Source organism: Cupressus sempervirens, chromosome 9 (assembly GCF_028749045.1).
Source record: "Cupressus sempervirens isolate cs-2001-9-10 chromosome 9, ASM2874904v1, whole genome shotgun sequence".
Lineage (NCBI taxonomy): Eukaryota > Viridiplantae > Streptophyta > Pinopsida > Cupressales > Cupressaceae > Cupressus > Cupressus sempervirens.
This window is the reverse complement of record NC_143126.1, coordinates 457477307-457504843: the sequence shown is the minus strand read 5'-3', so window position 1 is coordinate 457504843 and position 27537 is coordinate 457477307.

Below are 27537 nucleotides of genomic sequence, written 5' to 3'. Positions count from 1 at the left end.
ATTGTTTGCTTCAAGCTCGTGCTCTTTCGATTTCTCTTCAGTAAGCTATTTGCATGCAGGTGATCTTGGCGAGCTATGGAGTGGATTTCCTCAACTCCTACAAAAGCCATTCTTAGTTTTCAAACTATAATATGACTAGTGCCTTCCAAATTGCAAAAGAGAGTCAATTTTGATAATTACTAAATAGATCTTATATCTTGGAGACGAGTGTGACACCATCAACTAATGAGTAGACGAGCTGAAAGAATTCAGCAAGCCCTAAATAATTAAATTTAACTTTAGGATGAAAACCAATTATACAAAACATACTTAAGCATGTGATTTTTTCTTTCAAAGGTTTGTCACAATCTTTATTTGCAAAACATATTAATCTAACAAATATTAAAATCTAGCAAAATCAATGACCAATTCCCTATCTTTTGGAGAAGAACATGATAGATTTTATTAATTGAAAAATGGAGTACTATTCGGATGTAACAAGTTGCAAAATCAAACACCACTATGCATTTGTAGATCCCCAATATTTCCTTTTGGTATCCTTTTTGTATATGTATCTATATCTCTCTTATACAAGGCCTTGGCAACCTTTCTTATAGAACACAGAAGGGTGCAAAAAGCTTCAAGCCTTTTCATCCTAACTACCTAGAAACTAACTACAACTTGTTGCAAATTAATTACAGTCAAAAGAGAAAATAGAAGAAAATCAAAATTCTCAAATCATGTCGAGAATTTCCTCCAAACTCTTGGCAACCTCTTTGTTTGACACTCCTATCATCATGTTTAAAGCTTCTCCTATTTCTTCTTCCATTAAGATTTCATGGCAGTCACTCTAGTGTCAGACTTATGTTGTCCATAAATCCCACATAGTTGCATACATTCTGTTGATGATGTTGAATTAGTTCTCTTGTGTTAGTGTCAATCATCGTGTGATTGTACTAGTAAACCCATAGCTCCTGTCCTGCAAAAATATATAGAAAATCATTAAAGAATATTTTTCTTTGAAAAAAAGGATAGCTACTATTGTCCTTATATCTATGAGAAAGACAAAAGGCATTAAATGATCATATTTCTTTCAAATCCTTAGCACAACCCATCCTTGATTAATGTCATTTCAAATGGAAATTAGACAAATAGAATAATCCTTCACATAACCTCTCCTGCTAATCAATTAATGAAATTAATGCCTCTTTATGATTCTCAAAATTATTGATTGTCAGAGAACTAGTATCATTGAAATCACTCACTAAAGATGTCTCCTTTACCAAAATTGTGAAATCGAAGTAAAACTGAAATCTTATCTCTGAAATTGAAAAATCAGTGTGTTGTCATGAACTTAGTTTTTAAATTGCAAAACAAGGGTTGGGAACTTCTTACATCCTAAAATTGCGAAATAGGAATGCTACTCAAAACTATTAGTTGGATTTGTGAAATTCAACAACACTCAAATTTCAATTTTCCATCACTAGTCTCTCTTTCCATCTTTCTCTTGTACATTTTGAACATGTGAAAGACTTATGACTTATCTTTCAGATAAATAGTCCACATAATTCTAGGAAAATCATCAATGATTAGCATAAAGTATCTATCACTAGATACACTCCTTGCCCTCATAGGTCCACATAAGTTAGTATGAACTAGATCTAATGCATGTTCTGACATGGACAACTTGCTAGAAAAACTTAAACTTTTCAACTTTCCTAATTGATACTCTTTACACATAACACTGTCAAGTTTAGTAATAGGAGGAAAACTCCTTATACAGTTCTTCCTTCCTTCTTTGATAATGCTTTCAAGATTTACATGACACAACCTCCTATGCCATAACCAACTATTATCATTTCTACTTACCATGTAAGTATTACCTAAAATATTGAGGTAGAGAAGGTTACCTCTTCTTTTTTCTCCTATAGCCATTAGCTTGCTTGTCTTGTCAAATATTTTGCAAGACCTTTTCACTGAACTCAAACTTGTAGCCTTTGTCTATTAGTTGACCCATGCTCAACATGTTTTATTTCAATACCTCCACTAGATGCACAACTTCACAAGTTAGTGGATTCATTTAGGGATAGAGTACCCTTACCTATCATTGCATATGGTGAGTTATTTCCAAAATTCACCATTTCTCCATTGTAGGCCTCAACCTCGTGGAACTTTCTCCTATCACCTGACATGTGATGTGAGAAACCACTATCTATTATCCAATTTTTGTGCATATGTGTACTTGTTATGAAGGCTCTTTTCACCCTTTCTTTTGAGATAGCAAAAAATGACACTTCATCCTCATCATATTTGTCATCATTGGTTGACTCTTTGTCATTCACACCTTCTTGTGTGATGCAACACCACTTCTTCTCTTTTTCCTTTCCCCACTTCTTGCTAGAACCTTTCTAGTTTTTTTCCCTCTCCAGTCATTGGTCTTCTCTTGGATAGGTTTTTGAACAATAACAACATAATGTCCTAACTTTTTGTAGTTAAAGTATTGTTTTCATGAACAGAGCCTCCAACTCTTCTTGTTGGACTTCTTCAACATCCTATCTCTCTAGCTCATTTCTATGTCTAGACGAGCTTGGTTCTTCTCTTTCTCTTGATGTTGTAGCTAATGAAATTGAGTCTTTGAATGTGGTTTCAACCTTAGGTGGTTAATTGTTGTCAAAATTGCTAGGTTCAAATGCATTGAACTTGAAAATCAATGCATTGAGTGACACCTTCATCTTCTCAATGGTTCCTATCTCTTAGATGGTTGAAACCATTATGCAATACTCAAATAGTTGAGTTCTTAGCATCTTTCTCATGAACTTGTCTTTTGATATTGTTCCTCTATGTGCTCTAATGGATATCATCATGTCCTTCACTCGCTTGTCATAGGCTTCAATCTCTTCACCTTCTTGCATTTTGATTTCATCAAACTTTCCTTGCAGGCTTTCAAGCTTAGCCCTCATGACATGCTTGTCTCCACCATAAAAAACCTTTAGCTTCTCCCATATTTCGTAGGCTATCTCCATTTCCTCCACATCTTTATATTTGGATTATGATAGTATGCTCGCAATATCATCCATAGTGGTGTAGAATTAAAAGTGGAAAGAGTAAACTTCTTAGAGGGTCAAGGTGGGGGGGGTTGAATCATGAGTTTAAACTTGGACCCATAAAACTTTCACCATTCATTCATCATATGCATTGAATACGTAAATTGAAATAACATTTAAAGAATATGCATCTAAATCATGTAAACATGTAAGCAATCACACACATAGTACTAGATATGATTACCTAGAAACCCTCCAAGTGGGAAGGTAAAATTAGGGTGGGAATGACACCCACAAATCTTCACTACTATAGTAATAAAGTGTATCCAATGCAAGTTACAATGATTTGACCATTAATCATTGTCTACCCTATGAAAGGTATGCCCTGTTAAAGGCTTACAAAGACTATCAGGTCTCACCTTGTTGAGGATTTCAACACCCTATTAGAAGTGTTCCTTGTTAGAGGACTTCAACTTACAACTAAGTAAGCACCATGTTAAAGGATTTCATACAACCTGCTAGGACTACTTTGTTAAGAGATTTAACTAAAATCACCTATTAAAATATCTCAGCATAGATCCTGTGATTGGAACTTTCTTTCTAATGACAGATCACCTCTACACAATGTCTAATTGATCCTCCATGATCAGATGTCTTAATGTTGTATCCTTTGTTATATCCTCTATTCTTCCCTAACTGATTCTTCAATTCACTCTTACTTCTAGATCACCTTGAATGCTCTACAAACTATCTTGTTAACTCCTCCAATTTGATTACTCACTCACACATAAAGAGATTAGGGCTTCATCCTCCTTAAAAAGACTTAGGTGGCTTAGGGTTAGGTATGAACCTACGGCTGAGATTCATCCATATTTCCACTTAAACCTTCCCATTTTCTGATTGGCTACATACAATTGCATAGGGAACCCAAATATCGATTTTCCCTTATCTCCAAAAGATCGTAATCTATCTTTAAGTTAGCCCAAAAATAGTTTACATAGTTGTTTGTGCCATTACAACCAAATATGTCAAAAATGTTTCACTCAACATATGAAGTCACTGATGCTCAGCATGCACTATTTTGTATGTTATGACTCGACACTTGCATTACTCAACATCCATTATTTACTCATCTCCTGAATTACTCACCATGGTCTAATATTTACATGTTGTGCTCGACATGTATTCCTAGTTTGGAATGAACTAAGAAAATGGCTTAACTGTGTTGACACTCACTTTTCAAAACCAATATGAGATCAACAATCTCCCCCTTTGACATGAGTGTCAAAAAAACTTGAATATACATAATCAATCTTAATCTTCTCGAGCATAACATATCCATGACTCAGCTTATATACAAAACTTCAAAATTTCAAAATTTTGCAATAACATATATATACCTCAAAATTGATAACTCCCCTTGAGTTCATGTGTCTATTTTGTATCCAAAATTTGTGCTTCCTTTGACTTCATTATGCTATATTTGATCTCTTTCATCTGATATGCTCTTCTTAGCTGATATCTTTATCTATTTGTTGCTTTCTCTCCAAAAAACAATGTATATCACCTCAATGATATAGTTTTTCTACTATGCTTCCCCTTTTTATTTTTCTTTTATTCATACTCCCCCATAACTTATTTCTCATATTATATCTCCCTTTCTTTTATATCTCCCCCATTTTATTTTATTGTTATATCTCCCTCTTTCTTTATCTTCCTTTGTTTCTATCTTCCCCTTTTTGACACTTATGTCAAATGGGATATGCATGTGTAGTGTATTTGTCCAAAAAAAAATTATGGACATCCATTATGATCTTGAGGGCTGCAACCCAGTTGTCACATGCAACATCCAATGACTTGATTTGGATTGCAAGCTCGGCAACAAGGTGCACTAGGCCATCTAAAGTAGAAAGACTAGGGTCTTTCTTCAATAGAGTCTCAACATAACCTAGCTTCTTATGCAGTATCTCCATGTGTGGGGTGAGGGATGCTTGTATACATGTCAATTTGGCTCTTACGATACCCTCATTTTCTATCAATATAGCTAATTGACTTTGTGTTTGAAGTAATTTTTTGAAATGCTTCTCACTTTGAGTTGGGTTATGAGGTAGCTTAGTACTGGATATGTTGAGGTTTCTTTTTAGACTCAAAATATGACTCCTGGTCTCTTGAGTGAAGAGTGTAGGATCACATAGCTTTTTGTATAGTGAGATATATTCTCATGTACCTTCTCACCTCTTCAACCTTAGTTTCCAATGGAACTTGAGTTAGTGTTATCTCACTAGATATTTTCTCATTCACCTTTCCTTGAAACTTCTTCTTAGACCATTCTAAAAGTTCTGTAGTTGTATCAAGGTCTTCATTACTAACCTTTTCCACTATATTTGTCAGTTGTTCTATCAATCGCTTGGTCTCTTCAAGAGTTGGTAGGTTGAATGCATCTAAAAAGATGTCCTTTATATCTTGGAGTGCTTGCTTATACCTGCGTTCTCTCCTAAGCATTTCTTCACGATTTTTCCTCTCTAAGGATTGTTGTAATATGCTATTTGCTCCAATGTCATAGTGTCATAATCGTACTTTGGAATAACAACCTCTTCATCAAGGCTTATGTCTCCATAGTGAATTACCTTATGAACCTTTGATGAGTTGGGGCTTGGCACTAAGATTTGTAATGCAATGGCTTCTAAAGAGCTTGTGTAAAAGGAGTGCTAGATATTGGTAAGGCTACCAGCACTTGGATGGCTTCATGTTCCTTCACCTTAGGTGTTAACTTATGCTCTTCAAGCTTGCCTGATCTATCACTATGACTTGAATAGTACCTTTTTCTTTTGTTGTAGGTATAGATGAATCTATCTATCTTATTTTATATTGTCCTATAATAGTATATTTCTCTTCTAGTTTCTTCTTCTCAATAGTATCAACTTTAACACTTGTATCAACCTTAGTAGATGTATCTACTATTGTTTGAGATGAAGGTTGTACATTAGTAACTGAAGGGATGGCAGAAGGTGGTTCTTGTGGATTCACATTTTTCCTTGTGACCTTAGTTACTGCCTTTTGCAATTCTTCTACACTAATCAAAATTGGATTTTCATAGAGTTTAGCTTGGAGTGTAGATTAGTCTAGAATCTTCTTCAAATCTTCTATAGTAAGTGGATTCATGTTCTGAGCTGATGCATCAGAAACATCCTTTACAATTATAGTCTTAATTTTTATATTTGTGTCATGAGAAGGACTAACATTAGGCATTTGTGTGTCCTACACACTCTGTCCATCTTGTTGTTGCTCAATTATATCCTTCTCATAATCTTGTTTTTTTGTTTCCTCCCCAACTATATTATATTTATCATCATCTTCCTTGTCATCATTTTTATCATCATGTTTACCCTTTGAAGGTTAGCTTCTCCTTGTTTCATAGTGGTCAACCCATACATAAATTTCCATATTTGAGTTGATTTCTAAACCACATCTTCAATGTTATTTTGAAGAATGTTGAAGGCTCTATGTTTAGGTGTGAACCTAACTGCATATCTCTTGATAGCCTTAGCAATCTATCCCTTTGTCAACTCTGGAATCACCTTAGCTAATGTTGTTTCCCTGATCTATTTTTCCAAATTTAGACAATAATGTCATTATTGCTCAATAATATCATATAAACCTTTTGGTATTGAGTTGGAAAATTCTAGTGGAGTGTTCTTAAACTTTGGCATCATGGCATATAATGCCTCTTCCACTTGATTTTTTTGTTCTTTTCCAAGTTTATCAAAATCAATATGTTTCAAACCAAATAAATATGAATTGCCTTTGATATTTTCACATAAGTTTTCAAAATTAGATAGGAGATTGTGACTTGCCACTTTAGATTGGTTATTTTCATCTAATTTTGTCCTTTCGTCATTAGAATCTGGTTGTGCCACATACTTTCTTCTCTGTCTTTTCTGCTCTTGGCCACCTTGCTTTGTTTGCTTGGCATTTTCTTTGGCCTTCTAAGTTGTAGCATGTGTGTTGGCTCTAGTGGTAGGAGTAGAGGGCTTGGATAGGCTAGGTTTGACAATCTTCTTTGTCTTTTCCATTGGTTGTGTCTTAGTCTTCCTCTTCTTTGAATCAGCAAGAGTAGGTGCTTCCTCATCTTCTTCTCCCTCAACACCTTCAATTTCCTCCTCTTCCTTGTCATCTCCCATGCCTTGGGTCAATACAAGAGGTGCTTGAGTATGTGTTTCTTCTTCCTCTTCATCATCATCATCATCTTCTTCTTCTTCTTCTTCCTCTTTTGCACCTTCTCCAAATTTGGCTTTTAGTTTCTTCACTATCCCATTATTCTTTTTAATGGCTGATACAATTTTCAATTTCATGATAATATTTGATTTTACCATCTCATAGTTGGCAAATATCTTTGTACTTTTATCTATTTCCTTTGCTAGTAGTGCAGTGATGGTTGTTGAGGCTTCATCAACATTAATTTCATTAATTTCAAACCCAAGTGGTCTTAACCATCTTACCCTTGGTGTGGTAGCTTGCACAAAAGTGTAATCAGCAACAACAAGAAAGCATATGTCATCATAGTGTTGTTCAACCAAAGAAACTGGTATCCTCATTCTTTCCTTCATTGATTTCTTAAAATCTTCAAATAAATTGTCATCAAGGTTTCAAAGTTTTCTCCCATCTTCTCAATGAACTCATTGATTTGCACTGCAATTGATCTATTTGTTTTCCATCCTACAGTACCAAAGGAGGGGAATGTATTTTGTTGGGAGTCAAAATCATCTTTCTAATTTGAGTACCATTGAAAATTTTAAGCCCTTAAGCGCTTTTTGATGCATGTGTACCTGACCGTCCATTTGAAGCCTAAGAGGTACTTAATGTTTCTAACACCTTGTATTCAATATGTTTATGTGTTTCATGAAGATAAATTTCTATTATGAGTCATTTTGTGAAGTCCCATTTTGAGCAATTTTCAAATCTACATTTTTGCTCAAGTGTCAAACAGCAACAAGAGACTGTGTTTGCAATTGAATATCTCGCACCCAGTAACTTTTCATGACTTGTTACGTTGGGAGTGTTTGGTGTCCATACTAGAGAGCTTATGTTTCATATTTCGAGTCATTTAAAATCCGTTTGACTAGGTTTTGAATCCCTCAAAGTTGGTCATTTATTTTTGTCATCCTGATGTAAATTGTCTTAAATTCTAGGAAGCCCTACTTGACTTATTATAACTTTGACCTAGTTGACCAAAATGAGAAAATTCCTATTGCATTGCATTCTAGAGGTCAGAGGCTTACTATGCTTCAATTTTGAGCTTATGATGAATCTTTTTGATCAGTTTTCAAACACGATTCTAAATACAATTTATAACTTTTTACAGATATCAAGAAAGGCAAATTAATCAGTACCCCTATTCGTGATATCATATCTCAAAATATGTGATAGGTGAGATCAAATGGATTATACCACTATGTTCTACTCTAAAAGTACTTTAGTTGTGTCAAATTTTAAATCTTGATGAATCTATCTGCACACTTTCCCAGGTCAATTCCATTTACAAAAAATGTTTTCTAACAAGTGCTCCCAGCTCTGGAAATTTGAGTAGCCCACTTTGACCATTCACCAAATGCACCCAATTATTTTTCATGAACCCAAATCGCAAATTTATATTGTTCTTGTGATAGTAAATTGATGCCCCAATTCTCATTCCCCCAAGTGTCAGTTTACCCAATTTTTAGAGCCAAATCTGAATGTGTTTTATTGCTTTTTGACATGTTTTCTTGCAGGCAGTTCTGAGAGGGAAACTTCAAAAGTTAATATCTTTTGACTGAGAATTCTTCATGAGACAAGATTTGACAAGATAAGAGTATGTGGAACAAAGAATCAACGTGTCTAATTTCAAAGCCTAGTCAGATGTTTGGGCCAATTTTTAAGGCCAGTCAAAGGACCTATTAGCACGAAGTTGACAGTTTGCAGGAAAGGTTGAAAATTAGTTTCTAAGTGATGCAACAGTGATTGAGTTTCGATCAAATCAATTTTAGATGTTTAGTAGGTAACTCCAAGGAATCTATTATTTGAAAATGAAATATCTTTTAGTCAGACCCACTTTGGGGGCCCGACTAATTGCATCAAACTAAATAGAAATGTGAGGGTATGAGCTTCTTAAATCAAGGAGATGGTTTAGGTTTAGAAGTGTGCATTGATTGATTAAAATGAGAATCAAATGACTCAGATTAAATGGTGTATAAATGAAGAAGCAAAGCATGCTAAGGGTTCCAAGTTACAAATATGTTGAGGATTATGTTAAAAGTATGGCCAATCAATTATGAGAAGGTCAATGCATAAGTAACCCTTAGTTGTTTGAAGAAGTGAATAAGGAAAATGAAGGAATCGCATTGTATGTCGAGAGGTGCATATGTTGATTGATGCGAAAGGAAAACAAATAGTTGAAAGTAACAATATTATAAGTCATGGTGCTTATAATAAGGGTCTTGGAAATAGAACATTGTTTGGGGGTTTTAGTACGTGAAAATTATTTTAGAATAAGAGATGAGCAGATGAAGATGAAGATGATGGTATATCAGATGGTGGACTAGCTAGTATGGACAAAGAAGATGATGATGATAGTAATAGTGAACTCTCACTTGCTTAAAAATTTTACACATTCACGTTTAGTGGGAGCAATTTTATGGAGCAACATTGGTACTTCTGCTACACGTGACTTGACTATTTCCAAGAGGTGTTGTTCTATTTGTGCCAGGATTTGCCATCGAGGTTGCAAGGTTATATATTTGTGTTTAAGGCATTTCTTTTGTGATTGTGGAGTAGGAGGAGTAAGGGATACAAGCAAGGATGTGCTTTAAAATTGCAACATGAAGGCAAGAAGTCCACGTCAAAAGGGAGCTCTCATAGTCTCTTCTAGTGCGATGACTAAATGGAAGCAACAAACCTCCTCAAAATCAATTTCTTGGTCATTGTTAATACTAGGAAGTTTGACGTGTTCAAGGAGACCACCTAGTTATATCGAAGCCACACACCTGTGAAATCCCATGATGTTGAAGGAAATCTACAAGACCACACTTGAAGTAGATGTATTCAAGTAGCTTATTGCAGGGGAGTTAACTATAGCTGAGAAAGGAGATCAAACCTATGGAGATTGCTCTATTTCAAGGCAATGTTGAAGGAAGATTTGAGGTGCCAAGGTAGGGGGAGTTGCCATTGAGGAGGAGCCCTTCATGTTTAATGCAGCAAGTGAAAGAGACTCATGGCTAGGAGAAACCAGAGGAATAAGAAGCCGCAGGAGGTAGAGCAAAGACATCTAAAGTGACTTAGTAGCAGGAGTTCTCTGAAGATCATACCAACCCCTATCATAGTTACAAAGCTACATTCCATTGGAAACGAGAAGAAGAGAAGTGTCCCATGGTAGAGATAAACAAGGAGAAGGAACCCATGTTTGGTCAAGGTGGACACTAAAGTCTGATGCATCTTCTTGACATGCATGCAAGTTATAATCTCAGAATGAGGAACTCATTGAAGACGAGCTTCTACGGTGGTAATTAGAACATTTTAACAGCAAAGGCATACTTAAGGAGAGTGAATCCTTATGATAGGGCATCTTTTCAATCCAATGGACAGTGATTAGTCGCTAAAGAATGGTGGTTGGAGATAGACACTTATCCATATTGAATCATGCCCAATCTAGGCTTAGAAGAATACATTTTCATTGGGACAAAAAATTCCACATTGCCCACAATGGAAAATAATTATAGTGTTTAAATACTAAAACACACAACAAGCCTTGTGTCTTAGAGATAGCGCTTTTTTAAAGGCAAGGCTAATGCACCAAGAAACCCACCTACGACCAAAGTTGGAGGGAAAGTAAAATTTTGAACTAAGATGCTGACATCATCACTGACGTGGAAGCCTGTCGAAGAAGGTCACCAAATTCTAGTGGTCGCTATGTTGCCACCAAAAAATGGGAGGTTTTCCAACAAGTGACATGGCGACCTCCCGAAAAACCAAAAATCTGGCGAGACAAGTGGACCCAACTAGCAGATAAGGTGACCAATAGCATGATGACATGTGGCAAGAGGTGGACTAAGTACAATGACCAATAGGTAGTTACATGGCAGTTCAGATTTTAGAATGCACATGATGGCAACACGTGGCAGATTTGACGGTGCTCACCATGTCGCCAAAGGAAAGTTGCTTGACCATTAAGCAAGCGACATGCTGACCCAATTAGCAAGTGACACATGGTAGTGACGTGGTGATGCCTAGCAAACCAATGAGAGGCTACCACATGGTGCCCAGTGGTTGGTGAGTGTGCAAGGTTTGACCAATCAAGTGTTGCCATGTGGTAGCCTAGTCAAACCAAGTTTGACTTGAGATGCATGGGTAGGGCCAAAATTTGAAAATAATAAAAAATGAATTTAAATTATTTTCTCAAAAAAATGCACGTACATGGTTTTAAATTCAAAGAAGTATTTTTTCTATAGTTAAAACTTTGGGATTTTTTTTTAAATTTTTGAAAAAGTTAAAAGTGCAGACTAGAGTTTTATAACAGAGGGGTATATTTTTCAAAATGAGATTCAGTGGGTTTTTGATATGCCAATATAGCGATATTATATATCATCGAAATCGAGAGAAGACAAACTTTCCATTTTTTGAGTTTGTTTTGCACAAGAAGTCCTCTATTCAACTTATTCAAGGTTTTCTTCCAGATTCCCAACTTGCAACTATATTTAGGTGTTGAAGTTCAAAACTATTTTCTATCATGGTAATGAGTTGAATGTGGGTAAACATGGTAAAAATGTAGTTAGGTTTGAATTTGGTCACCTTCAAATCAGTTTAAACCCAAATTTTACCAACATATCATGATGCATATAAGATATTTTAAAAATAGAATGGTTTTCATCATTTAGCGGATATATTTCAAATTTGTTACAAAATAATGATGAGAACTAGATCAGATCTCATGGGTAGAAAAAAAAGAGGTTTTGCATCTGTAGTAGGAAGTTTTCCAATTGGACACATGTCAAACACAGAGCAGATCTGAGAATTCATTCCTCTTTATCATTCTCTTTCTTTCTCATTGTAAGGGTTCTTGTTTTGGAGACAAAATGACTCATTGTTTTGATACCATGTGTGTTCTAATCTGGAGTTTACTTAGATCTGTGAAACTAGGGTTCCAGTCTTGATGTGTTCTCATCACTATGACACCAATTTCCTTCAACATATTTTCTCTTGTATGAGAGTAGTAGTGAAGATTATAGAGATAGTTCATATCTATTAGGTGTTTTATGTTTTGATTTCATACATTTGAATGTATTATTTCAAAGAAATGAATACAAATGAGCAAGAATTTCTTTAGTTTCATTCTGATTCTTGTCTCCTATCTCAGTAATCTATAGTCTTATGTGTTCTAAGAATAAAGAATTGAGATTCATTTGCATCCCTTTAAGGTTGTATGTCAGATATGTTTTTCTATTGGAACAAAAGGCCAAGTAAATGCTTAATGTCTTTGACAAGATTGTTGGTTATTTTGAGAAGGATACTTCATAAGAATGAGGTGTTTATGAACACTAATGTCTGATTCACAAATTGATAGGATAGATCTAATGTCTGGGTGTATGAAATATGTCCTAGATATCACAGATGTATGTATTGAATTCATGAAATTGCCCAATAGATAAGGCATTGATCAGTTACAAGATCACTTGTTTATATTGCTACATATTTGGGGTTGTGTTGATATTCAACATTATTAATCAATTGTATTTCCCTTTTATGTTGAAGAGTTGAAATGTGATGCCCTCACTCAACTTATGAATTGCATTAGCTTGCATTTAGCTAGTGTAGATTTATGTTATTGCATGAGTCATTAGGAGAAATAAGGGTTAAATATACTGTTAATAGATTCAAGAATATATTTAGCACTGGTACCATATAAATTGAATCTGAGATCCACCCGCCTAGGTTTTGTAGAGCCTAAAGTAGAATAAGGGTCTAGACTTATAGTTGGCCTAGTGTCTTAAAGGATATGTTAACGATGGGATTTACTTGCCCCTAAATGTGTCTTTTTCTCATAGGGGTAATTTGAAACCTGTAGAATTTTAAAACACCAACATATTCTATACATAAAAGAATATGCAAACTAGTATTGAACCAAACTTGCATCATGCACTCTTGGATTTACTAATAGCTCCAAGATTCTCCATCAGTTGTTGTACTTGTAGCTTTGCCAGATTATATGTATGATCTTTCTTTACAATCTTGTAGCCAACATCCACATCTATACAAGGTACACTATTCAATCTATTGGATTTATAGAATTTGTGTGAGATTACCCTTACAACAAAGTTCAATAATGGATCAACAATAGTATCTATTTTCATGCCTCTCTTATTGCATTTTGCTCTAGTATTCTTCTCAATTACTTCCTCAGAGTCACTTTTGAGTGTCTTTGGCCAATCTAGGGTTGGATAGCTAGTAACCCTATGAGTTATTCTCTTGTTGATCTTGATAGGTCCTCCCTCTAGCCATAAAGAACCATTGTGAATTTTTCTTAGAACAATTCATATCCACTCAATATTAAACACATTCAAAAAATCTAGGGCTCGTGTTAGATCCTTTTTTCTCAACAATTTTGCATTCCTCTTTCAAAAGACCATTCTCACACAATTTTTTTATATGCATCTCTTATCTCCATATCTCCTATACTTCCTATCTTGCAATTGTAGCACTTCCTCACATCTTGCACCATAATTACATTTGGCGGGGTCATTGTCAATGTACCATAAGGATCTTGTTTATAGGCGATGTCAAGAATGGCTTTAAATATGGGATTCTTAACTTGATTACTGACAAGTTGAACATTCAAAACCTCCTTCCCTTCAATATTTTTCAAACTAGATGTCATTTTGTCAAACTAGGGTTTATGCAAAAGTAAACTGCATAACTCGGCTTATGATAAATACCTTGTGAAATCTGATAAACTGGTGTGAGATCGTTATTAAAATCTCTATAAATGCTTTTGAACAAGTTTTTGAATTTCCTTCTACTTTTCTTACTTTTGCTCAAATTTGAAATAATGAATAATGAGTAGAAATCAATCATATACCCTTTTAAAACCTTGCATTTAGTGTTGAGTGCTTACATAGTTGTAAGCTCAACATCAACCACTTTTAGGACTACTCAGCATTCATTGATATTTTCATCACTCGACAGCTACTATGAACTCAACATCAACTAGATAGTTTGGTAGCTCAGAATCAACTAACATTTCACTTGACATACACAAGAAACATTTCATTCTCGGCAACAACATGAAAAACTTAAAGATTTAAATTGAATTTTCAACAATGTCTTGAATCTTTATTCATGCTAATGTATTCCTTTCAATATTATCTCTTTTTGGAACTGATGTATGATATAACACTTGAATATCAGTCTCACATACCTCTTGATTGTCTAGTTTGATGCGGTGCGATCACTTGACCCATTGGGTGAAGTGATCCCTTCTCCATTTGATGTGTTGCAATCATCTTTCTTTTCCCATGTCTTGTTCATCTCATCTCTAATGTGTTCAACATCTACCTTGCCTTTTCCTTTATCAAATTCACAACTTGGTGCCTTTGACCTAGTTGGACAATGCTTACTAATGTGACCAGTCTTCAAATAGCTAAAACATATGGTTTGACTCAACCACTTTTTGTAGTTACCACTGAAGTGTATCCTAATACAATTCTTAGCAACATGTCTATATTCTTGAAAATAATGATAGCTATATCTTATATTATAATCCCAATTATAAAAGTTCCCATTATTTCTTACCTTTGTTGGCTTGTTTGATGACCACATGGATTTGGATCTGTATTCAAAAGCTCTATGTCCATACTTCTGAAAATTGTAGCAATATCCTTAAAATATTTGTTTATGCATGGTCTTGGTTCTGCATTCATATGCCTAATAACCTTGCTTGTTGCACCTATGACAATGAGTCATGTTTTTAGGCTTGACATTCTAATTTGTATTCTTGCTCCTACACATATTAGCAATACGTCCTTTCTTATCACAATTATGACAAGTAGGTTTGGAGTTCTTACCTTTGATGTTTCTTTCTTCAACAACTTTAGATGGTCCTCCTTCTTCAGTGCTTGTGTAACTCAATCCTGATGTATCATTGTTGGATCTAGGGGATCTCAATAATTGCTCAAAGTATTTGATGGCTTCATTTGGCTTGTTGAAATTCTCAGCAAATTTTTTTTCTTTTTTCAGGTCACTCTGTAATTGTTCATTCTGCAACTTCAATGTAGTCATCTCAATGTCCTTGACATTCAATTCATAGTTGGCATTCATCATTTGACTTAGAGTATCCAGTTGCATGTTGGAAACCTTGGTTAGTTCTATTAACTTATCTTCCACTCTATCAGTCAAAACTCTTTTGTCTTCTTCAATCATGGCTTTATCTTCCGTGGCTTTCTTCTTATGTTCAACCACTTCACATACCAATATGGCTTGTGATTCTTGTTCTAACTTGAGATTTTTTATTTCCTCAGCTTGGATTCTATTCTTTTCCATTAGATCTGTAGCTAGTATATCAAATTCATTTGAGTCTCCATCTGCAAATAGCTTAGCAATGTATATCTCTTTGTATTGTGTGTCATTCTCTACAATAGAAATTTCTTTCCTTCTCTTCAAGGATTTCTTTAGTTCTTATCTTGCCTCATTCAATTGATGTAATATTAGATGTATTTCAATCTCCTATTTTTAATAGTCTTTCCCAACTTGTAGACTTCCATTTCAAGATCTTTCCTCAAAGCTACAAAGCTTCTCTTTTAGAGAAATAGGCTCTAATACCAATTATTAGAATTACAAGTGGAAAGAGTAAACTTCTAAGAGGGGGGGAGGGGGTTGAATCAAGAGTTTAAACTTGGACCCATAAAACTTTCACCATTCATTCATCATATGCATTCAATTGTAAAATGAAATAACATATAAAGCATATGCATCTAAATCATGTAAACATGTAAGCAATCACACACATAACACCAGATATGATTACCTAGAAACCCTCCAAGTGAGAAGGTAAAATTGGGGTGGAGATGACACCCATAAATCTTCACTACTGCACTAACAAAGTGTATCCAATGAAGGTTACAATGATTTGACCATGAATCATTGTCTACCCTATGAAAGGTCTGCCCTATTAAAGGCTTACAAAGACTGTTAGGTCTCACCTTATTAGAGGATTTCAACACCTTGTTAGAAGTGTGCCTTATTAGAGGACTTCAACTTACAACTAAGCACCCTGTTAAAAGATTTCATACAGCCTGTTAGGACTACTTTGTTAAGAGATTTAACTAAAATCACATGTTAAAATGTTTCAACATAGATCCTGTGATTGGCACTTGCTTTCCTGATGATAGATCACCTCTACACAATGTCTAATTGATCCTTGACAATCAGATGTCTCAATGATATATCTTTTTTTCTTCTCTAACTAATTCTACAATTCACTCTTACTTCTAAGTCACCTTGAATGCTTTGCAAACTATCTTGTTCGCTCCTCCAATTTGATTACTCACTTATCCATAAAGAGCTTAGGACTTCATCTTCTTTAAGAAGACTTAAGTGGCTTAGGATTAGGTATGAATCTACGGCTGAGATTCATCCATATTGTTGCTTAAATCTTCCCATTTTTTGATTGGATGCATGCAATTGCATAGAGAATCCAAATATAGATTTGTCCTTATCTCCAAAATATCATAATCTATCCTTAAGTCAGCCCAAAAATGGTTTACATAGTTGTTTGTGTCATTACAAACATGTCAAAATTGATTCACTTGGCATATGAAGTCACTAATGCTCGGCATGCACTGTTTTGTATACAGTGACTCAACACTTGCATTACTCGACATCCATTGTTTATTTGGCTCCTGAATCACTCAACATGGTCTATATGCTCGACACTTGAGTGACTCGACACTCATTGCAACTCGACATGGTCGATTATTTACATGTTGTGCATGACATGTATTACTAGTTTGACATGAACTAAGTAAATGGCTTAAGTGTGTTGACACTCACTTGTCAAAACCAATCTGAGATCAACAAGTGGCCTTGTGTATCTCCTTCTCCTTTAGCTAGTTGATACTTAGTGGGTTAGCTGATTCAACATATTTTATCTCAACATAGGTCCCATAGGCATCTCCAAGAATCTTTTTATGCAAGTACATCTTTCAACACCATGATTTGTGGTTTTCCCTAGAGAACTTTGGTGCATCTCTTTTAAACATCTTGATCTTTTCCTTGAGATGTTAAACTCTTATCTCTTTAAGGACCTAGGCTCTGATGCCAATTGTTAGTCCTACCAAAAAGTCAATACACTAAGGGGGGTGGTGAATCAATATACTCATCTTGCATAACTTTTAACTTAAAATCACACTCATTACTTCTTCATAGGTTAGTGCAAGATATAACTCAACCTATCAAGGTTAAGAAAAAAACATATCACATGAAAATAGCAACACACAACATAGTATTTGTCCCATTGAAACCTCACTAAGGTAAAAACCACAGTGTGAGAGTCAATCCTCACAAGTTTGCACTCTTTTGAAGTGTGCCTGATCAAGAGTTTATCCCTCTTAAAATATTACAAAAAAACTGTGAGGTGCCACTCTGTTAGGAGAAGCTTGATTAAAGGACTTTGAAACACATGTTAATGTGTCACTCTATTAGGGCTTTGTACAAAGAACCTATTATGGTCTACCCTCTGTGGGATTGTTTGTTGTAGAGATAAGTAAACAATAGAGAAATGACCTATCAGTTTAGCTACTAAACTTAGCTTGATTTAGATCCCTCTTCAACTTACTTGATGTGTCTTAGAAGTGTTCTCTTCCTTCCCTAGGCTCTACAACTTCATTCTCTAGTTGCTAGTATACTTTACTCTCCTAGCTTGATCACGCAATACTCCTTGCGTTGTTTTATGATCACTTCCCCCTTCCTACCATAATCACTACCTTGAAGATGATCTCTCTCTAATCACTCTTCTCATCTTTATGAGATTCCACTTTAGCTTGGCACTACTAGCTCTCAAGCTATTCACTTGACAATATAACCTTCTCCTTTTCAACTTCATTTTCTTTTGTACTCTTCTTCTTTCTTTTCTTTGGAAGAGTCAATCTAAGAATTCAAAATCTAACTTCCCTCCTAATTAATTACTCAGTCGCCCATTGTAGTGGTGCATCACCCGTGTCAGGTTGTAGCATGTTTTTACAACTATTGTGGGTGCAATGTATTTTTGGTGACTAGCTTTAGTTTGCAAAGAACTCAAATTTGAATTCTTCTAGTTATACCTTAGTCCTATCTCCTATCACCATTAAATGGAACATTGATTGCACTCTTACCCACTACATGACTAGGTAGTCACATGTTTCTTGCTTTGTGCTCATCATATTGAGTGACCTTGCTATTCTATCTATTGGTTTTGTTACTTGTCTTTCTTCTCCTTGTGTGGTCTTCACTTAGCATGCTTTGTCTAAGTGGATAACCTTTTTCATCACTTCCATTGGGCTTGTTGTCTTTCCCAATTTCCTTAGAGTGTTACAATTGCATGTTGATGTATTTTTCTAGTTGTGTTAGTCTACTAGTCATGATCCCTTCACTTGTGTTGCCAACAATGACAACACATTTGACAATGAGGTCAGCAATACATTTCTTGTTATAGATTTTCCTAAGATTATGAAACCTACTAAGATAATGTGCAAAGAATGTGTGTTGGAAAAATAGAAAACACTTCAGCGAAGTTGAAGATTGTGCATACAAATCTACGTGGTCCTACAAAAACTAGATATCGTTATGGTGAAAGGCATTTTATGATTCTTGTTGATGATTTCACTAGAATGATGTGAGTTGCATTTGTTAGATGTAAATTTGAAGCTTTTGATAAATTCACGATATTTAAATGCAGAGTTGAGAATGAATCTGGTTTGAAGCTTAAATTCTTGAGATCTAATAGAGGTGGATAATTCAATTCAAATAAATTTAACAATTTTTGTGAGGATAATGGTATAAAGAGACATCTTTCAACCCTTAATACTCTACAATAGAATGGGATAGTATAAAGAGGAAATAGATAAGTGATTGGAGTAGCTAGAAAAATGTGTTTGAGAATAATGTATCACATATATTTTGGAAAGAAACAATATATACTATGAACAGAGTACAGATTAGACAAGGCACTAGTAAGACACCTTATGTACTTTGGTTTGGACATAGGCCTATTGTGAAATATTTTATAATATTTGCAAGTAAATGCTATATTAAAATAGTGTTGAAAACAATTATTCAATTGTATTTTGTCTTTGAAGTTACACAAAATGTCAAGCCTTTATTGAGCAATCATTGATAGTCGAGCTCACTTGGGCATTGAAGGTAGTTTCTTGTATATGTCGAGTGTTTAGTTACAACCAAGTTTAGAGACAATATTAATTGAGTTCAATCAGTTATCAAAGGAAAGTCAATATGAAGTTGGTATTGACCAAGTTGGGGCAGTTAACATTAGAACTCATGTTCTAACTAAGTTGGGTCAGTTAATGAAGGGATCCTATGTGTTGACCGAGTACTCAATTTTGTATTAGTTGATTGTCAACATATCTATTCTGATAAATTTATTAACTAAAACAATCCAACTTAAGGGATGAAAATTGTTTGATTAAAAGAGTAGTCAAGCTGAATTGACAAGGTGAATCATATATATGAAAGGTCAAGTTGAGGATTGAAAAGTAGAATTAAAGGAGATGAATTAAGTAAGCAAAATTAAAGGATATCTCTAAAGGGTAGAATATCTGAATTGACCGACCTGCAAAGAACATTCTAATCAAGGAGGATCAAGTAATCAAGACTGAATTGAGATATGAAATTCAGTTGCATCAGCAATCACGTCAAGTCATTGTTACTCTCTAATAAAATTGTAGCAGTGAAGCAAATCTCCTAATAGAGTTAGCCTAAAAACTATCCAGCAAATCCTCTAATAAGATGGCATTTCTAGATTGAAGTGTCTAAAGAACTCTAACAAGGCCACTCCTAATAGGGTGAGTTAAATCCTCTAGCAGGGTCACACCTAATAGAGTGTTTTGTAACCTTTAACAAGGTTGGCTCCTAACAGAGCTCACTTCAAAAGAGTGAAAAACAATTAGTTGCGATTGGTGGTTTTCCCAAATTAGGTTTCCATGTTAAATCTTGGTGTCTCTTGTGTTCATGTTATTTCCTTTATGTTTTTGCAACTAATTTAATAAAGGCTAATCACATTAATATCTTAAGATCTAATTATCTCTACTTTAATCAAGTGACAATAATATATTCAGTGCTAACTGAGTTACAACAAAATATTCAATGTTAACCGAGTTATAGTAGGATTTGGTTTTATATTTGTGTTGATATCTTAAAAGGGGCTTGGATTTGTTTTTGCAGTAACTGATTCACCCCTCCCCTCTCAGTTACTCCTCATTTCCAACAATTGGTATTAGAGCAACTGGTGCTTGGAGATAAAGTTTCAATGACTTAAGCTAAAGATCAGGATGTCTTACAGAAGAGAAATTCTTAAGTTGAACAGAGATAATTTTCAAGCATGATAGGAATTCATGAAGTTGCATTTGGAAACCATTGGAGATGCAGGCCTAAAATACCTAGAGAACAAGTATGTGGTACCTATTGGACCTTTGTCCATGGACCTAATTGTGGAAAAGAAAAATCACAACATAATGATGATTGACATTGTTTCTACTCTCAATTATTCTGAATTTGATAAAGTTAAATATTGTCCTACTGCTCATGAAATGTGAATCATATATATATATGGAGGAGATGACAATTTGAGGAGAGCAAAGGCAGAAGGTTTAAGAGGTCAATTAGATCAAATGAAGATGAGAGAAGCTAAAAACATTGCACAATACAATGAAAAAATCAAAGCAAGTGTAAGTGCAATCAAAGCCTTAGGAGGGAAAATAGATGATGTGACAATGGTCAACAAGGTACTCAAAACTTTTCTTCCTATTTATGCAGTTATATTTTTAGCTATTCAAAAAATGAGATGTGATCCCAAAAATGATATAACTTTGGATGCACTAGTTGGAAGGTTGATAGCCTTTGAGTTAGATAACTTTGATAACTATGTTCCTAACTTTGGTAGCATTGAGTCTGCATTTCAAGCTAAACTATCATCCAAGAAGAAAGGTAGAAAATCTAAAAGCAAAAAGTCTAACAGTGAAGATGAAGATAATTCTGATGATGACCTTGAAGTCATTGAAGTACTACTCGCAAGAATATTCCCTAAAGGCAAAGGAAAGTACAAAGGTAAAATGCCACCTAATTTGGTTTTCTTGTGAAGAAGTTGGTCACATTGTTGCAAGGTGTCCAAGCAAAGAAGGAAAAGAAGGAAAGAAGCATGACAAGTACAAAGGAAAGAAAATTTTCAAAAGCTACAAAGACTACAAGGATAAAAGTAAGAAATTTTATTACATGGCTAAAGACTCTCATAGTAGTGATGAAGATGAAATGGTTTACATTGCTATTAAAGATGAATCAGATGATGAAAATGATAAGATGGCCCTCATTTCTCATATTAGCAAAAATGACACATGGATTATTGATAGTGGTTTTTCTCACCACATGATTGTTGATAAATCAAAATTTGAGCATTTGGAACACTATGATGGTGGGAGTGTCAGCTTTGGAAAAGATGAACCTTGTAATGTAAAAGGCAAAGGTTGCATTACATTGATTGATGAACTCAGATGTGACAATGCTTACTGGGTTGAAGGACTGAAACACAATCTACTTAGTGTGGCATAGTTGAAAAACATTGGATTCAAGGTAAAATTCATCAATGGAAAGGCCAAATTTCTGGATGGGAAAGGAAATCTAGTTGGAAATGACAACCAAACAAAAGGTAATATATTGTATCTAAATCTAACTAAAAGTTCACGTTTCCTAGCTCAAGTAGAGGAAAGTTGGTTATGGTATAAAAGGTTGTGTCATGTGAATTTTGATAACCTGGTCAACATAAGAAAGAATAAAAGAGTGAGAGACATTCCAAGTCTAAAGAAACCTAATATGCAGATGTGTAAAATTTGTCAAATTGGGAAGATGAGAAAGACAAGTTTCAAAAGAAAAAATTATCATTCTGAAGAAGTTCTAGAGCTAGTTCATACAAATCTTTGTGGACCTATTGGGATAGAAAGCAACTATGGAGATAAGTATTTCATTTTATTTATTGATGATTATTTTAGGATGATGACATTGATATACCTAAAAGACAAATCTAAAGCCTTTCAAAAATTCAAGTGGTATCTGGCTAGTGTGGAGAAAGAAACAAGAAAGAAACTAAAATGTCTAAGATCAAATAGAGGAGAATTCAATGTATTCTGCAATGAAAGAGAAATTAAAAGACAAGTATTTGCACCTGGTATGCCTAAGGAAAATGACATAGCAAAAAGGAGAAATAGATCCATTATTGTTGTGCAAGAACACTAATGATAGAAAAAAATGTCGCAATCAAATGCTAGAAGGAAGCAATTAGTGTAGCTGTTCATACTTTAAATTAAGTTCAGCTGAAGAAGGACACAAATCAAAGACCTTATGAATTGTGGTATGGCTATAAACCTAATGTCTATTATTTCAAAGTATTTGGAAGCAAGTGTTATATTTTGAAAGAAATAAGGAAAGGAAAATTTGATGTGAAAAGAGATGAAGGCATACTTTTAGGATACTCCAACAAAAGCAAAGCATATAAATGTATGAATCTTACTACTCATAAAGTCATAGAAAGTGCACATGCAAAAATTGATGAGTTTGCAGAAAATAGTGAAGAACAAAGCAAAAAAGAACCTAGAAACTACATAAACTTTGTCTACTTTGAATTTGATACTTTACCTAAAATTCAAGCAAATGCAATTGGAAATTAGTAGTCTTCACCTCCTGAGTCGCCTAAATCTCCAATTCAACCTGAGTTGTAGCCAGTGCAACCTAAGTCACAATATGAAGGACCCGAGTCTTAGTTAGAAGGACTCGAATTTCAGCCAATACAAACCGAGTCACAATCTGAAAGACCTGAGTTATAGACAATTGGACCCAAGCATGATTCAAAAGATCATCTTGAGCATGGTGAACAGAGTGAAACAAGTTCTAAATCCAAGGAGAAGATACATGTACTTGCTAGGTATGTTAGAAGGCATCATGAACCTAAGCAAATTATTGGAGATTAGTCAAAAGACATAGTGACAAGGAACAAACTAAAAGGTACATGGTTGCTTACTACTTTTGGACCTAAAATTGTTAAAGATGAATACACAATGAAAGTTGGATTGAAGCAATGAATGAAGAGATTGAACAAATTGAAAGGAACAAAACTTGAACTCTTGTTCCTAGACCTGAGGAAAAAAATGCAATTGGCACAAAATGGGTATTTAGGAATAAGTTGAATGAAAATGGAGAAGTTTTAAGGAACAAGACAAGGTTAGTATGCAAAGGTTATGCTCAAGAAGAATGTATTGATTATGGAGAAACTTGTTCTTATGTTACAAGACTAGAAGGTGTTAGAAAACTACTTGCTTATGCTACACATAAAGGATTCAAAGTATATCAGATGGATGTAAAGTCAAGATTCTTGAATGGAATCCTAGAAGAAGAAGTTTGCATTGAGCAGCTTTAAGGTTTCATAGATCCTAAGAAAAGAGATATAGTTTGCAAATTACACAAAGTTTTATATCGTCTCAAACAAGCCCCCGGAGCCTGGTATGAAAGATTGCATAGTCATTTGGTAAGAATTGGTTTTTAAAGGACAAATGACAACAACAACCTATACATCAAGGAAGGACCAGAAAAGAAGATAATGCTAGCAAAAATCTTTGTAGATGATACATTATTCATTGGGCATGATGACTTATGCAAATCTTTTTCTGAGGAAATCAGTAAAGAATTTGAAATGGTAATGTTTGGAGAGATTAAATTCTTTGTTGGCTTGCAAATTCAATAGAAGAAAGATGGTATCTACATTACTCAATCAAAATACATCAAGAAGATATTGAAGAAATTTGGAATGGAGGATTCTAAACCAGTTGGAATACCTATGTCTACTGGACATAAGCTTCCCAAAAATGATGATTCCAAAGAGGTAGATCATACTACCTATAGATCAATGATTTGAAAATTTCAGTATGTGGTACACACAAGACCTAATATTGCATTTAGTTGGTATGGTGGCAAGATTCTTTGCTAATCCAAAGGAAAATCATATGATGGCAATAAAAATAATCTTGAGGTATCTAAAACGTATTGAAGATTATGGTTTTTGGTACAAGAAAGGAGACAAATTTGAATTGAAAGCCTTGACTAATGCTGATTGGGCAGGAAGTATTGATGATAGGAAAAGCACTAGTGGTGGCACACTCTTTCTTGGAAAGAGGTTAGTGTCTTGGACAAGCAAGAAACAAAATTGCATCTCTTAGTTTACAATAGAAGTAGAATATGTTGTAGCAACAATTAATTATTCCAACATCATTTGGTTCAAACAACCGTTGTTAGGTATGAAGAAAGAAATCAAGGATTCAATAGTTATCTTCTATGATAACACCAGTGCAATTAACATATCCAAGAATCTATTGATGCATACCAAGACAAAGCACATTGCAATAAAGTATTATTTTTTGAGAGAATTAGTGCAAGAAAAAGAGGTTAGATTGGAATATGTGAATACAAAGAAACAAATTGTAAATGTATTCACCAAGTCATTCCCTAATGATGCATTTTTTTACCTAGGAGGTAAGCTAGGGATCATTCCCCTATCTAAAGCTTGCTAAACAAAGTTTAGTGATGCATCAACCAAGCATTTTGAAGATCGATCAAGTTGATGTAGTATTGTTAGAGTTGATTGCATATGAATCAGTACATTAGATATATGGCAAATACATTAATTGTTGTCTTTGGCATGAGATGTCAAATAGGGAGAGTTTGTTGTCATATCAGAGAAATTTTGTATCAGCAAGTTCATTTTGCTTTAGAAAAGATCAGTAAATCAGAGGAAGAGATTTTAGTCAAAGAAAATCATTCCAAGGGAAGAGATTAATGTCAAAGGGAGTTCACACCAATAGAGAGAATTCTCATGGATGAGAATCATAATGAAACTAAGGATATTATCCTTACTTCTATTTTACTAAAAATTTGTTTTATATTATGACATGTTGTGTTGCCATCAATGTCAAAGAGGGAGATTGTTGATAACAATTATTCAATTGTATATTGTATTTGATGTTACACAAAATGTCAAGCCTTTACTCAGCAGTTAATGATAGTCAAGCTCACTCAAGCATCAAAGGTAGTTTCATATATATGTCGAACATTTAGTTATAAACAAGTCCAATTGATTATCAAAGGAAAGTCAACATGAAGTCAATATTGATCAAGTTGGGTCAATTAACATTAGAACTCTTTTTCTAACCGAGTTGGGTCGATTAACGAAGGGATCCTTTGTGTTGACCGAATACTCAATTCTATATTAGTCGACTATTAGCATATTTAGTCTAATAAATTTATTGATTAATACAAGCCAACTTAAGGGATGAAAATTGTTTGATTAAAAGAGTATTCAAGCTGACTTGACCAGGGTAAACTTTAAGAAACCCTCCTCCAGAAAAAGATATAAAATATTGGCGAATCTTTCATTATTTTGAAAAACCAAATTATTTTTATTGACAAATCTCTTAGTTTTTTAATTTAAATATTATTTATATTGGCAATTATTTTGGAATCATAATTTTTTAGTAGAACATATTTGCAAATCTCAATAATAATAGGTGTTGGATAATGTTGTCCTTGATGTCACACAAATGTCATATCAGTCATTAGTCTCAAGTTCACCGAGCTCAGACAGTCTGCAATGCAATCTACAGTGCTAACCGAGTTCACTCGGTCATTGAAGGAAATGTGGAAGACAGTGTTAACCGAGATAACTCGGTCAACAAAGGAAAGGTGAAAGACAGTATTCACCGAGCTCACTCAGTCAACGAAGGAAATGTGGAAGTCAATGCTAACCGAGCTTCACTCGATCGCCAAAGGGTAGTTTCCACCGAGCTCACTCGGTCATCAAAGGAATCATGGAGAAGTCAGTGTTAACTGAGCTTCACTCGGTCTCCAAAGCGTAGTTTCCGCCGAGCTCACTTAGTTATCCCAGGAACTCCTGAACAAAATGGAATAGCTGAAAGAAGAAATAGATCCATCATGGATTGTGCAAGAACCCTAATGATAGAAAAGAACATTGCTATCAAATACTGGAAGGAGGCCATCAGCACTGCAGTTCATACCTTAAACCGAGTACAGTTGAAGGACTCATTCAAAACTCCCTATGAATTATGGTATGGCTACAAACCCAATGTAAGTTATCTGAAAGTATTTGGAAGCAAATGTTATATTTTGAAAGAATCCAGAAAAGAAAAATTTGATGTAAAAGGTGATGAAGGAATATTTTTAAGATATTCTTGCAAAAGCAAAGCATATAGATGTTTAAATCTATCCACTCACAAAGTCATAGAAAGTGCACATGTGAAAGTTGATGAGTTTGCAGACAAATTTGAAGAAGAAAGTAAAAAGGTACCTGAAGATAACAGAAGATTTGTTTACATTGAACCAGATACTATACCAAGCATATCATTCACTCAAGAATCCTCAACTCCCAAGTCATCAGTAACAGAGTTGCAAACTGGGCCACAGCAACATTCAGACATTACCGAGCAAGTGTCTACCGAGTCTGAAGCGCCCGAGCCAATTCTTACTGAGCCAGAATAGCCTGAACATGAAATTGAAGCACAAGGAGATAGCAATGAAACTCATTCAAGAGGCAAAGAACCTGTATTAGCTAAATATGTCAAAAGACATCATGCACCAGATCAGATCATTGGAGACAAGTCTGAAGGAACCTTGACAAGAAGCAAGCTGAAAAATACTTGTTTACTTGCTGATTTTGAACCTAGAAGCATTAAAGATGCATTAGCAAATGATAGTTGGATTTGAGGCAATGAACGAGGAAATAGAACAGATAGAGAAGAAAAAGACATTGACTCTTGTACCCAGACCTAAAAATAAGAATGTAATTGGAACCAAGTGGGTATTCAGAAACAAGTTGACTGAAGATGGTAAGGTATCCAGAAAAAAAGCCAGATTGGTATGCAAATGATACTCTCAAGAAGGCATAGATTATGGAGAAACCTTTACTCCTGTTGCAAGATTGGAAGGAGTCAGAACCTTACTTGCATATGCTGCTCACAAAGGATTCAAAGTTTATCAGATGGATGTCAAGTCAGCGTTCCTCAATGGAATACTGGATGAAGAGGTTTACATTGAACAACCTGAAAGTTTTGCTGATCCAGATAAAAAGGACATGGTCTGCAAATTACACAAGGCACTGTATGGTCTGAAACAAGCCCCTAGAGCATGGTATGAAAGATTGCATACCTATCTTATTCAGATTGGTTTTCAA